Consider the following 13,808-nt stretch of genomic DNA (forward strand, 5'->3'; position numbering starts at 1 on the left):
CAGCCCAATTTTTTTTTTCAACTTTGTCTTGGCCGAGAGATGTAGTGCGCTGCATTCTATTCAATTTCCTGCCGCAAGAAACCGGACGCATCACAGATATGACAGTCGCACTGATTACCATATTACAATATGTCATTTGCTTTCTTTTTAGGCGAAAGTGAGGCTGTGAAACTTTAATATTTTAGAGAAACACAGCGCTGCTGCGATTCGCACAATGTTTTGGCAACTGTTAGCAGATACCGAGAGATCGTCGGCAATTTTCCTGTAGGCATCAATTTGTCGTAACGTGTGATAAGCGACATTGTAACTAACAAATCTTGTAGTGTGGTCTCGTATTCTCGCAACAGTTCCAGTACAACCATGAGAGTTTCAGTAAACAGACTACTTTTCGATTGTGAACATGAACAAACAAAGTCGTTCTTTCCAATGAGGGCTTTCTGGCGGTGGCAAAATGCGTAAACGCTCAAGTAACGAGCTTTGGGTTCAAATTAAAAAAGCACAGGGGGTCCAAATTAATTCAGGTTCTTTCATTACAGCTTCCATCATAAGCCAGTGTCAAGTTTAGGCACATTAAACCCCACAATTTAACTAAGTTATGACTTGAAGTGGTCATGATGCTATATTTTCATGCATCCAATCCTTAACCTCGTCGTTGTTATTCTCCATAGATCAAGTGGCCACCTCGTGAACTATGAGCAAGTTTCATGGTCGAGATACTATTTTAACTCAACTTTTTTTATTTTTGTATTCTTGTAAACGCCTTTGTAGGGTGGCAACACTTGTAATTTTTAAGATTATTTTGCTGTCACTTGGAGATACCCAGATTACTTCTTGCATTCCGCCTAATTACATAATTAGTCTTAATAAGTTCATCAACTTTTCAAATATCGTAATTAGATGAAAAGTGCCAATGGGAAGATAGATAAATGCAAAAAATAATCTGGGCATCTCCAAGCGACGGCAAACAACATTACCTTGGTTCTGTCCAGTTACGTGGCATTTACACATTTTTAAATCTTGGTGCATGACAGTTTGCACACCATATATATGACATACGTTGTCTATCGACAAGTCGGTCGGTTGTCGTGTCGTGTCGGCATCACCCTTGCACTTGCATAGGGCCGGTGAGGTACCACAAGAGGAGCACCGTCGCACTTGCCAGCTACTGAGAATACTTGGCTACAGTACTGAGTTGTTCTGACTAGTGAGGTGCTTTTTCAGAAGTTAGTCATATGCTCTCTATGTACTGCAGACAACACGCCATTGCTCCTCAGTTCTTGACGTCACATGCTGCATCCATACGAACACGGTGGTCGCGGCTGTTGGGAGGAGATTTCATCTTACGATTCGTGTAGGTGACTTTTGATGACTTAGAGCCGGCAGAGCTCTGCAACTTCAGGATTAAGTGACCTGGTTCCTATACTGTTAATTTCAATGTAAAACTTTACCAGCTTTTATGTTTCGAAAGCCACCCAAGAAAACTCTTACGCAGGTTAACGACATCAGTAGTGGCTCCTAAATTTTTTACGAGGGACATCCGAAAAACGTCTTCATCGATACTTTTTAGAATATAATAATAGTACCTCCGATTTGGCCATAAATGGATTGACAGGCTTCCACGACTCCATATCATTTTATATATAAGTGGAAAAATTGAAGCCCCGCTTTCCTGCCTATTCGCGTAAGCGCTATCAGTGCGATGTTAGCGCACAGTCTAGTGGCCGAAAATCTCTGCAAATATTTTCTTGAATGGGGACCAAGTGGCACCATCGGCTTCATAAAGCGGGACTATATGCCAGCACCGTCTGTTATATAAAAACAAGACTTTTCGCCATTTCGTTGCGCCATCCCACTTTCCTACGCGCTGCTCTTGCGTATAAATTAAAGTGGTCTCCGACGCCATCTTCCTCAGAGTCGCGAAAGGTGCCGGGGTCACGCTGGTGGGGGCGCTGTGGAAACGATGACAGATGGTGTTCGGGGTAAGTCCTGCGTAGTGTCTAGGTCGGGCATGCTGGCAGCTGCAGCTTCGCAGTTCCAGATTGATTGGCTACCCAGCACCTCCGCTAGTTCCAGTGGAGCTTTCATTTACAAGAAGTGAACGAAAGAAGCGCAGATAGGAGACGTTCGCGCGGAGAGCTTGGGGGCCGGCTGTGAGCGCATACGGCGAGCAATGGTGTTATAGCAGAATCGCACCTTGAACTTCATTACACTTTCAAAGTTCTCTCCACATTCTCTGCCCATGAGATCACGGTGGTTTTGGTCTACGATAAACCAGAACATTGCCTCTGCAGACATGTGTAATACAAAGCTTATCCGTGTTTTGGGATTATCACTCTTTATCTTAGCAGTATACTTCACGTGCTTCGTTATCTCCATGCCATCCAGTGGTACGATGAGATGAGTGTATAAGTGGGTGCCCCTTCACCATTTCAACCTTAAGTAATTTGACATGTTTTTTCACGAGAGCTTCACCAGCAAACAGTTCATTTTTTGTTGTCATGGCGTTTCTTTAAGATTAAGTAGTCCCATTAGAAGAGAACACGCAACCCTTTCGCGTGCGCCATATCCAAGCAGTCTAACATGCGCCTGTTATTTTCACTGTATGTTTGACAACTGCATCGTCCTTATCTTTTAGACATCTTGTTGTTTGTAAACCACCATATACATTCTGCATTTCGTATGACATCATGAAGATTGGAAACATACAAACTAGGCATTACATTTCCGTAGTGACGACAGTACAAAACATGAAGCCAACTAAACGCCTGATGGCTTGAAAGGCTGCTCCGTGGTTAAGAAATCTCGTGTGAAAAAACAACTGCATGAGTCATCACTAGCACCAACCACAGTTTACTGGCAATATGATACTCTAAGTTGGAGAGCATACTACACCCATGAAAAAAATGTCCCAGCAAGTTTATTGACACGCTTGTTTAGAAAGATAAATACGGAAAGGAGGTGGGGTAAGCAGGGTTATTAACTACGTGAGAGGCTTCTTGTTTTCTTCGCTGGACTAGGTTACACTGGGGTAGAGGTGAGGGGAGGTATAAAGATGGAAAGGATATAACAAACAGAGCGCCACGGACCCAAAGGGGGCTAAGGATAAACTTGGTACCTAAGTCTAAGTACGAGAGCATTTAGTTGAACTTTTAGTTCATGGAATTTTTGTCTTCTGCTCATATAGGGATACGGCCGCAATGACCAAGAATAGAGCCTGTGGTATAATGCTTGGCAGTAGAACGCCAGAGCCACGTTGTGGTTGGTTATACTTAAGGGTGCCGAGTGCGGTTTTAGATCACTGTGTACGCAACACAGTGATCTAAACACAACAATTCCTGTGAATATACATATAATATGAAACGTGGACTGGGGCTGTTGCAGTCCTTGATTAGAATTTGTAGAATTTAGTGCATTCTTGGTTACAGCGAAGCACCTTCTCACAAGAGAGTCAGAAAGCGAATTCAAAAGAAATTATAGCGGCATTTTTCTTGTGTATATACAGTTTCCCAGCTAACATTAACCAGAGTTAAAAATATGCCGATGCACGCGAAGACGACACGACCAAACGCATGTTACTGACTATTGTATGGAGTAAGTCGCACTATTCTTGTATTCTGCTTAGTCGCATAATTAGCCACGATTAATTAACCAACTTCTGAAACAACCAAGGTAAGCAAAAATTCCAATTAAAATGTTGTAGAGGGATTTGCAGAACGACCTAATAAATAGTTTTCTAACTTTGTAGTTATTAAGTATCAGTTCTTTTCCGCGTACTGCAGATGCCCGCGAAATATAAAAAAGTACCCCGTGACATGCTCGCTTGCGCGCCGTGATTGCAGTGCTCCCAAACGTTCCGCGTGCAAACGAACACATCGTTCAGCACGAGATGCTGCCACTTAAAAGGCGACCTGGCAGAGACGCAGGCGTTGGTTGTGCGGTTTATGCCAGCAACCGTTATCGCTTGCGCTGCAATAACGGTTGCCCTGCCGCCTTTTAAGCCGCAGCACTCCCTGCTGAATGCTATGTTCGTTTGTATGGTGAACGTTTGCGAGCCCTGCAATCACGGCGCGCAAGCGGGCATGTCACGTAGTGGTTTTCGTTTTTTGTATTTCGCGGAGATCCACAGTAAAGACAAAAAAACGCTCTCCAACTTTCTAATTGGAATTTTTCGCCTAACCTCGTTGCTTCAGAAGTTGGTTAATTAATCTTGGCTAACTATGCATTTAAGCAGAATACAAAAATAGCGTGAGTTACTTCATACAATAGTCAGCAACATGCATTTGGTCGTCTTAGAGTGCATCTGCATATTTTTAAACTCTGGCTAAGGTTAACTGGGACACCCTGCATATACAAATAGCTAAATATCATTTGTTCACAGCTTGGTACCTGCTTCACCGCTCTTTTGTCATAAATTCATCGCAGGAGTAAGTAAATCATAGAGAAGCAACGTGTAGTCGAATGATTACTCGCAGTCTGCAATATAACGGGTGCAATTGTTCGCTTTTCTGACCTTAAGCTCAAAAAAAAAAGCCATGGCCGCTGGATGTGTTCTGTCGACGATACAAGGTCAAGTTCCTTTTTCTCATATAATTTTTTTTTTGCCGACAGCACTACGAGCACGCGGCTGCTAACCCAAGGGATCCTTTAAATGTGGAGCTCTAAATGATGGCAGAATGACGAATTAGGGGCCGCCCACGCGCGAGTCCAGAACGTGACTGGCATTCATAGAGCTTGCATCCATATAGCTGCAAGCCGCCGCTTCGGGATGAAAAGTTAGCACCATAATTACGTGTTACCCTGCATGAGCAAGCTTGAAAAGTGAGCACAGCCCTAGTACTTGTTGTGAACGTCGGCCACCCTAGCGATCCTCAAGTCTTTCCCGCCTAGTTTGTTATGCTGCTCGGAAATATCAGCGCGTGGAAACGATGGTAATTTTCACGCATTGCGCATAATAATATTCAAAGCATGTGAACACTCTTCAACCTCAACAAAGGCAAACGCACTGCTTAAAACAAGGCCATAAGGCTGGTTTTCGCGCTCGTTTACATGTACTTTTTCTTCTTTCTTTATTTCTTTCGTTCTTTCTTCCTTTCTTTCGTTCTCTTCGTACGCGTTCGTTCAGTCATATCCGGCTATATGTTTTCCTCAATGATAATTTCTTCATCTTTCCGAGTGTTTCAGTGCAATGATAATCACCGCTGAGCGTATATGGCACCAGAGGCTTACATTTCTCTATCAGTAGCTCGGGCTCGCAAACGCATTTTCAGCCTCTACATTAAAACAATATTTGCCGTAACAATTTGAATTATAATGCGCATTACGCGGTATTAGCACGTGCCTCTTAGTACAGAAGCAACACCCATGATGACTTCTGTATCCAGGGGCCCTATAAGGTAAAACTATTCCAATATGCTTTTGTTCGAACCTCCGGACGTCAGATGTGCGTAAATGCCGATGCAAGCATCAGGCGGTGACCTGCAGGGTTACCTGAAGAGACCAATCAAACGCTCCCCTCATTTATAGGAGGTCACTTTTGTTTGCTTTAAAAAAAAAATACCATTCCCTGCACTGAGCGGCATATCTTATCTAATTGGCTGACAAGAGACGAGGAGCACGCTCAAGTGGAGAGGGATTCGATGGGGCCGAGCCAGTGCACAGAAAATTGGTAACCAAATGAACAGGGTGGTGTCGGCAACTGCGATTGGTCCGCTTTCCCTTACTTGGCTTGTGGTGGCTGGTCGAAAATCGCGGTGGCATGCAACGGAAGGCTAACATTGCCGCTAAAACGCATCCTCAGCAAAGAAGAGTTGGCAGAGCAAGGTCGTAAACGTGCCGAAAGTGCTCGAAAACGTTATACCGCCACGCTAAAAGCTTTATTGTACGCAAATAAATACATGCTCTCCGGCAGGTGCGAGTAGCGAGTGCCTGAGCGATCGGCGGCAGCCATCTTTTATTCCTATCGGAACGGGGCAGCCTGCGGCTATTCAGAAAAAAAATCAGTTTTGTTCGGCTTATTAATGCATCTTTAACGCGTACACGTCATTTGACGCAATGACTTCTCGTAGTTTTGTTACGTCGAATAATAGACAGGTGAAGTGGTTGCAACCTGAAATCTTTTGAGCGATAGCACAGGTTTAATGGCGAAAAATCGTTGAATCTGAAATAATTATTTCTTTTTGTTCCGTCGAATCATGCATAATCAGTGTGTACGCGTCATATCAGACGGGGAGCAATCGTGGTTTTTGTGACGTCGCAGGAAAGACAGGGGGCGTGGGGGTGGTCCAAAAAAGTTTTTCACCAATCGCAAAGGGCTGATTGCAGAATTGGAATAGAATAGTTTGGAATAGCTTTACGTTATAGCGCCCAAGCCTGAAAGCCGTCCTTGACATAGTCTGTGCCTAAAGCCAAAGATACCAACGCAATAAAGGCCTCTTCCCCCCTGCCCCCCCCCGCCTTTTTATATTTAATACTTGCCATCGCATGTGCAAAAAAGCTCCGTGGCTTCAAAGGAGTAGTGCCGATTTTCGTTACAGAGATGAAATACTAGATATTGCGGCGGTAAAGCCATAATGAGGACCATTGAATTTAAAAACGGGCACGTCATTCTTGGAGCGTAATCTTGAAGTTTAAGAAGGCAGGAACATCTAAAGAGCTTTGCCGTATATTTATTGTTGTGTTACCTCAAGTCGACAGGTCTTGGCGACCGTGTGTAAACTCGGTGCGAACCTTTAAAAGTGCACGAAACTGTGCTCTCTCTATGTGTTCTCTCTCTCCCTCTTCATCCCTATACCCCTTTCCCCAGTTCGGGATAGCAAACCAGATGCGCGTTTTGTTAACCTCCCTGTCTTTCATCTTTTATTTCTTTCTGTATCTCTCTCTCTCTTGATAATGCTTCAAATGCCACAAATTTATTTATTTATTTATTTATTTATTTATTTATTTATTTATTATTTATGTAACCCTCAAGGTACAGCTGTACATGTCAAACAGAGCTCCGACAGTGACATCAATCAGAGGAAGCAGGGGTTGAAATCAGAGCTTTCCGTTCGTAAAAGCTGCTTGTCATTCTCCAGCTAGCTAAGCAAATAATATCTGCTTCATGGTGACTGGCGAGCGTCCCGTCATGGGAACAATCCTAGCGTTAGAGCACATTTGCAAACCCTGCCTCAAAGCGTAAGAATACTTCTTCACGATAGCCGTTCAGCTGGAATGCACCGGTGCGGTTTCGTAGAAATGGTACAGTGCATTGTGAGTGAATAAGTTTGTGTGCGCGATCTGCGCGTCATATTTAAAACAGCAGTCTTGTGCAATGAAAATAACAAACACTTTTAATAGGTTTAGGTCAAGTTATGAAACCGAAACCAGTAGTTCTATCTCCGTTGATCGATTGCGAAAAAGCAATTACCCCCCCCCCCCTTCTTTCGTCACCGCATTCATTTGAAAAGAACGCTGTGAGAGAGCTTTATGTAGAAGCTAAGTCGACATGGAACTTGGGAAGAATATATGGGGTGATTGGGGAATGTGTTGAAGTTTTATTGTTGCTCTTTTTGGTTTAAGTTGAAGTTTCAGTTAATCAATAAGAATGAAGTAATAGGTACATTGCATCGAAACATCCACAAATATTTCCCGTAGTTGCGATGAATTAGAATAATTTGAAAAGTCATTAAAATGATAAATATCGCATTAACTATAGCGCAGCGCGGAACACGAGTTTCATTAAAACAATATTCCTGCCAATAGTAAAAGTCAGATCGGAAAGAGGAATGTGGGCGACATTGAAAAAGACCTGTAGGAAACATTTAAAATGTGTGGCACTTTTGTGCGACTTTGATCAATTCTGCAAAATGGCATCGGTCCGCTAAGAGTTGTGTGTGAGTGTGCGTGTGTGTGTGTGTTGTCGCGTGATCAAAACTAGCATGTGACATTATACTGGCAGAGGATGTGGGATTGTGCGATGAATTAGCTCATTCGGCCTTCATAATGTCCTTATCATGAAGTCCAAATGTAGCCATTTCTTCTATTATGACACTGAAATATATGGTCGCCATGAAAGCGAGTATAGTTTCCGTGACCATAAAGCTTTATTACCGATCATAAAATAGATCATGTAATGATGTAAAATATCCTAGATGTATAGAGAACAAAAGTATGTTGCTCTTTATTTCCAACGATCAAGCCGATGCCCTAAGGAGAGCCAATGCACCTTCCTGCTTGTACATAGCGATGATTTTCACACTGCAAGACACACATTCCTGGATAAAATATATATCACTGCACTGCACGCGACATTGGAGTGCTGGACAAAGTGCTATAAACAAATCCAGTCTTATTTAGTGTTCGGAACTTAGCCTCGAAACAAAATGCCTAAACGCAGAATTTTCCGCGTCACTTCCGACGCAAAGCTCATTCATAACCTGGTTAGGTATTCGTTCCGAAGGGCTTATTTCGAAGGTGCTTATTATGCTGTAAACTACAGCAGTACAGTGTAACGCAATAATACTTGTAATATATCTCAATTTATGCAGAGTCCTGCCACGATCGAAACGGACCCCCGAACATGACGGCACCTTGCTGCTCTCTTCGCCCAGACTAGCTGAGTTTCTAGAAGTCGGCGATCGTGACGTGACAGTGAAACCAAGGTGAGTTTTGTCTACACATGCCACACTGACTTCTGCGTAGTCACCCATTAAAGTCATTTCGTCATCTACACGTACAGAGAGATGCTAGTATTCCCAGTACCATGTGACGCGACGGACCACAAGCGCACCGCTGTCCCAATCACTGACCTGCGCGTCCAACGAGATCATTGGATTTAAGAGGACCCTTGGGACAGGATGAGTGAACGAGTGTATCACGCTTCGTTAATAGCCAGAGCGGTGTCGGGCCATGTATCACCAGCACGAACAAAAAAGTTCCAGCAGGAGCCATCTCACGATGGTTGTCCACGTTCATGCGATTAGCATTGATACAACGTAGCGACATATAGTATACCACCAAGGAAACCCGTCATGTGTGATGCGTGCATTGAATTCTTGGGGTTTACTTTCCAAAACCACGATTTGATTATGAGCCACACTGTAGTGGGCAATTGGTGCTTTTCTGGTTGACCTCCCTGCCTTTCCTGTCCTTGCTTTCTCTCTCTCTCCGGAACAATTTCGACCACTAGGGGATCTTTAACGTGCCCCAATTGACGGTACACGGTCGTTTTTGCATTTCGACCCCATCGCAATGCGGCCGCCGCTGCCGGGATTGGATCCCCCGACCTCGTGCTTAGCAGCGCAACATCATAGCCGCATAGCCACCGCAGCGGGTTGTGTAGTGCGTATGTAGCCGGGCAAGGTATATGTACGGATTGTAGCGAAGCTCCCATTGAAGCCCACACGTCCTACAATGGCGGCTGTTGGGGGCACGGCAGCGCCATCTACATCTCGTGTTGCGGACTTCTCGTTCGAAGAAAATTTACGATTGCCGAGACTTGTTCTGCCAAGACGTCTATTACACCAGCGCACATCGCATGGGATACAAAGAGCACACAATCGTACAAATGAAGCGTAAGTGAGTATATTCAGCAGAACATCGCGTCACAATGAAATACGAATGCACCCATCTCTATTTATAGCCCTAATTCTGTAACGGCAAGTAGCACACCGGTGAGGCTTGAGAGTTTTGTATGAATACAGAGCAAAGGTTTCATTCAGATGGTGAACTAAGTACCACATGCATGTGTCCTTACTATCAAGACACACCTGTTATTCTGGTGTTAAGATAAATGAACATTACATTGAAGTACACAAAACCACATTTTAATTTTCGTATCATAAGAAGAGCACAAACAAAGGCATCAAGGACAGCATCATTCATTACAGGAGGCCTCAAATCCGGCAGCATTGATGCCTTCAGGTAGTATGTGTGGGTTTATAAACCAGTTGCCTTCGCCCGAAAAATCACAAACACGTCACGCCTAACCCCGCAAAAAAAGGATGCCCCACATCCGCCTTCAAGACCGTGAGGTATAGCGCTGGCTAACATTCGCAGGTTTTGTTCTAGTAGATAAACATAAATACCACAAGAAGTGGATGGGAGAACGGCGCCGTGGTAGCTCAATTGGCCAGAGCATACCACGAGTAATGCGAAGACATGGGTTCGTGTCCCACCTGCGGCAAGTTATTTTTTCATCCACTTTAATTTCTGCTAGTTTATCATTTCTTTCTTTCAATTAATAAGTACATAAGTACATAAGGCTGGACTGCACAAAGTTTGAGTTCAGAAAGTTCTGTTCACAATGTCTAACAATGATTGCCTCGCGTGCCTGAAAGCCATTGCACCTGATAGCCGGTGCCTTCGTTGCAGCGATTGTGATAACCTTGCAGCGATTGTGATAACCTTTCTCATGCCTGCAAATGTTCTGGTGTCACAAAGACTAACCTAAAAAGCGCGTCAGTAGAAACGATCGGTATTCGATCATGTCCCACTTGTGCAAATCACAAAACACGATTGACGAACGCTGGATACGGGGCTGGCTCTCAGCGTATGAACTTAATGGCAGACAGTGAGCAACCTTTTTTGGCTGACGTCATGTCGAAACTAGACACTATGCTACACCGTTTGGAAAGAAAACAGGAGGAGCAGCTGGCTAAACACGATACCACCAATGGAAAACTTGAGGAGCAAGCATTAACAATACAGAGCGTAGAAGCATCACTCGATTTGCTCTCTTCTAAATATGATGAAGTGCTTGAAACTCTTGAAACTCAGAATCAAGAAGTAAAATCTAAAGAAAAAACTACGGATATGGAAGCTCAGCTGATAGCAAAGGACACTAGACTTTCTCAACTGGAAATGGAGGTGAATAGGATGGAATCCTATGGAAGATGTAGTAATTTTTAGATACATGGGGTCAAGTGCCATGAGAGCGAAGACTTGAGAGCAGTTATAAATTCAATTGCAGGGATACTCGAACACTCCATTCCCAGCAATGGGGAAGTCGAAGCAGTGCACAGGATTAAAAGCAAAGCAGATACTGAGGCTCCCATACTAGTCCGTTTCACCAAGAGAGAAACACGAGACAAATGGCTTGCGAAACGAAATACGCTGAAACATCAGAACATTTACAGAAATGAGAATCTGACACCTCTAGCCAAGAAGAATCGGTGGATGGCAAAGCGCCTAGCAACTAAAAAACACTACAAATATGTTTTGGTGCGAAACGATAATATATTTGTTAAGAAAATCGAAGGTGCCCCCGTTATTATTGTTGGGAACGAACCGGACCGGTGCGAGATAACGTGATGACTGAGAGTGTACATTCATTTTCTGAATGGATGAAGATACACCGGGAATTTGTGTCAGTTGAGTCTTGTATAAGTTTGGATCTTATCCATGTGAATGCTAGAAGTCTTCACAAAAACTGTAACATGTTATAACTGTATTTCGAGAATGCTTTAGCTTTTCTGGAAGTCATAACATTTACTGAGATCAATGTTAGTGAGTTTGATTGCTCTCTTTATAATATACAAAACTATCAATCGTATGCCTTGTGCAGAGAGGGCAAACGTAGTGGAGGAGTGTCAGTATTTGTCAAAAATTGCTGGTTTTGTGAGTGCTTGAAAGTTGAATTTGATGAAGCGAAAGTGATAGCGCTTTATCTTTCAAACAATGAAGAGGAATTGTTAGTTTGTGCGATCTACAGACCTCCTAGCAAGAATATTGCAGTTTTTTTTAGAGGAGCTTGCTAGATTCCTTAAAAGGTATGGAGTAAATAAGCGTGTGTTCTCGCGTGAGATTGAAATATTAACATTTCGGTAATTAATAAGGTAGGTGAAAGTGAGTACTTAACATTGTTGGCCAATTTTGGCTTGGAGAATAATATTCGGGGCTATACGCGAGAAGAATTTCTAGGAAGTAAATTTACAAAGACATGCATTCACCATATCAGTACTACCGCAACGCAGCAGGAAACGTTCGGCTGTATAAGTAAAGAAAAAGTTGCTGATCATTATTTTGTTTTACTTACGCTGTTAAAAGATAGTAAAATGGCGGCACAGGAAAGACCTGCAGAAATGCTTGTAATTAACAATGACAAAGCACATAAATTAGTTAAGTTGTATGATTGGAATTCCCTGTTGCAGCACAATCACATATATGCTTACGAACTGCTTGTAGAGCGACTAAAATCAATTTACAATAACTCGAAAACTAAGGTGAGGATGAAACGGCGAAATCAGGCAAGTCCTTGGATAAACAAGTAAATTATTGAGCTATCCTACATCAAGAGTAAACCTTTAAGAAGGCGCAATGAGAACCCTCATGACTTTGTACTGAGAGAAGAATTCAGGCAACTGCGAAATAAAATTACAGCAAGAATACGACTGGCGAAAAAACAGTACCAGCTAAATCAATTCTCGGCATGCAGTGGTAATGTAAAAAAAAAAAGATGGAAATTATGCAAACCACCATAGGAAAACCATCCAAGAAAAGCATTGACGATACTTTAGAACAGGCCTTTCCAGATAAAAACAAGGTAGAATTCACCACTGAGTTCAATAAGAACTTTGTAGAATCTGTTACCTTCTTGTGTAGACAGGGAAGGAAAATGGCGAAAGCTATTGCAGTTGTTTCGAGCATTCATTCAGCTTACATGCCTACTGTCACTGAGCCGGAATTATGGGATGCGTTGAAAACAATGCCAATAACAAAATCACCGGGTTATGATAGCGTTAGAATAAGTGATCGCATAGTGCGTTTTGACAAACTTAAACCTATATTACTTTTCATTATCAACGAAACTTTAATAGCTGGGCAAATTCCCACGTACATGAAAATAAGTGTAATAAGACCATTGCACAAAAAGGGCTCCAAAAAGGTTTATAGTAAATATAGGCCAATCGTAATTCGGTCCTTCCTCGCTTGTATCACGGAGAAAATTATACATGTTAGCATGACATCATTTCTTGATAAGTACCATCTACTAAATGCAGCCCAGTATGGTTTCCGCAAAGGTAAAAGTACGGCAAACCTACTAGAGAACTTCCATGACCTTGTCTGCAACGAAATAGATAGCAATAACATTGTCCTTACACTTTTATTTATTTGCGAAAAGCGTTTGATACTATCACACACAATCTATTATTAGATAAACTTGACAATATTGGTTTCAGAGGTCCCTACATGTCGCTCTTTGAAAGTTATTTTGCTGATCGAGCCCAATGTGTCCAACTAGGCGGATTATGCAGCTCAATTTTGAACGTTTCGACAGGTGTTCCTCAGGGCTCAATTTTAGGACCCTTGTCATTTACTATTTACGTCAATGATGTGACCTGTCTTCCATTTAACTCAAAACTGTTTTTATACACGGATGATACTGCCCTGACGATAACAAGTGAAACTTATGAAGAAACCTCCGACAGGATGCAACAGGATGTGCATCTTTTGATAGAATGGTTAAACGCTAATCAGATTTTTACTAATACTACAAAAACATGCCTACTTTGTTTTCATAGCCCATATAAAGTGTGTAGAACATTATCAAATATATACCTTCATGAGAGGAACTGTACGTGCTGTTCATGCCCATCTTTGGAACTTAAATCGAATTTTAACTATCTTGGTATCACATTTGACGAAACACTGTCGTGGAACTTACATATTGCAGAGTTAGCCAAACGCTTACGCATAGTGTGGACGATATATGCTTACGCATATATGCTCTACGATATATTTGTGATGTATCGGTGAGAAAAATGGTATATAAGGGATTGGGAGAGTCCATCTTACGATACGGAAAAACAATTTGGGGAACCGAATCTTTA

At 42.6% G+C, this 13,808-nt stretch overlaps 1 protein-coding gene across 2 annotated transcripts in view; it reads left to right on the forward strand.

The window, feature by feature from the left end:
• LOC135904809 (G-protein coupled receptor dmsr-1-like) overlaps positions 1-13,808 on the forward strand; it is a 1,021,428-nt gene that overhangs the window by 392,848 nt on the left and 614,772 nt on the right. For both annotated transcript variants that reach the window (XM_070525370.1, XM_070525371.1), the window contains one exon: positions 8,526-8,639. The gene's annotated coding sequence lies outside the window, so the exon portion shown is untranslated. The remainder of the gene's footprint in view (positions 1-8,525; positions 8,640-13,808) is intronic.

This window comes from Dermacentor albipictus, chromosome 1 (assembly GCF_038994185.2).
Source record: "Dermacentor albipictus isolate Rhodes 1998 colony chromosome 1, USDA_Dalb.pri_finalv2, whole genome shotgun sequence".
In the NCBI taxonomy this organism is placed as follows: domain Eukaryota; kingdom Metazoa; phylum Arthropoda; class Arachnida; order Ixodida; family Ixodidae; genus Dermacentor; species Dermacentor albipictus.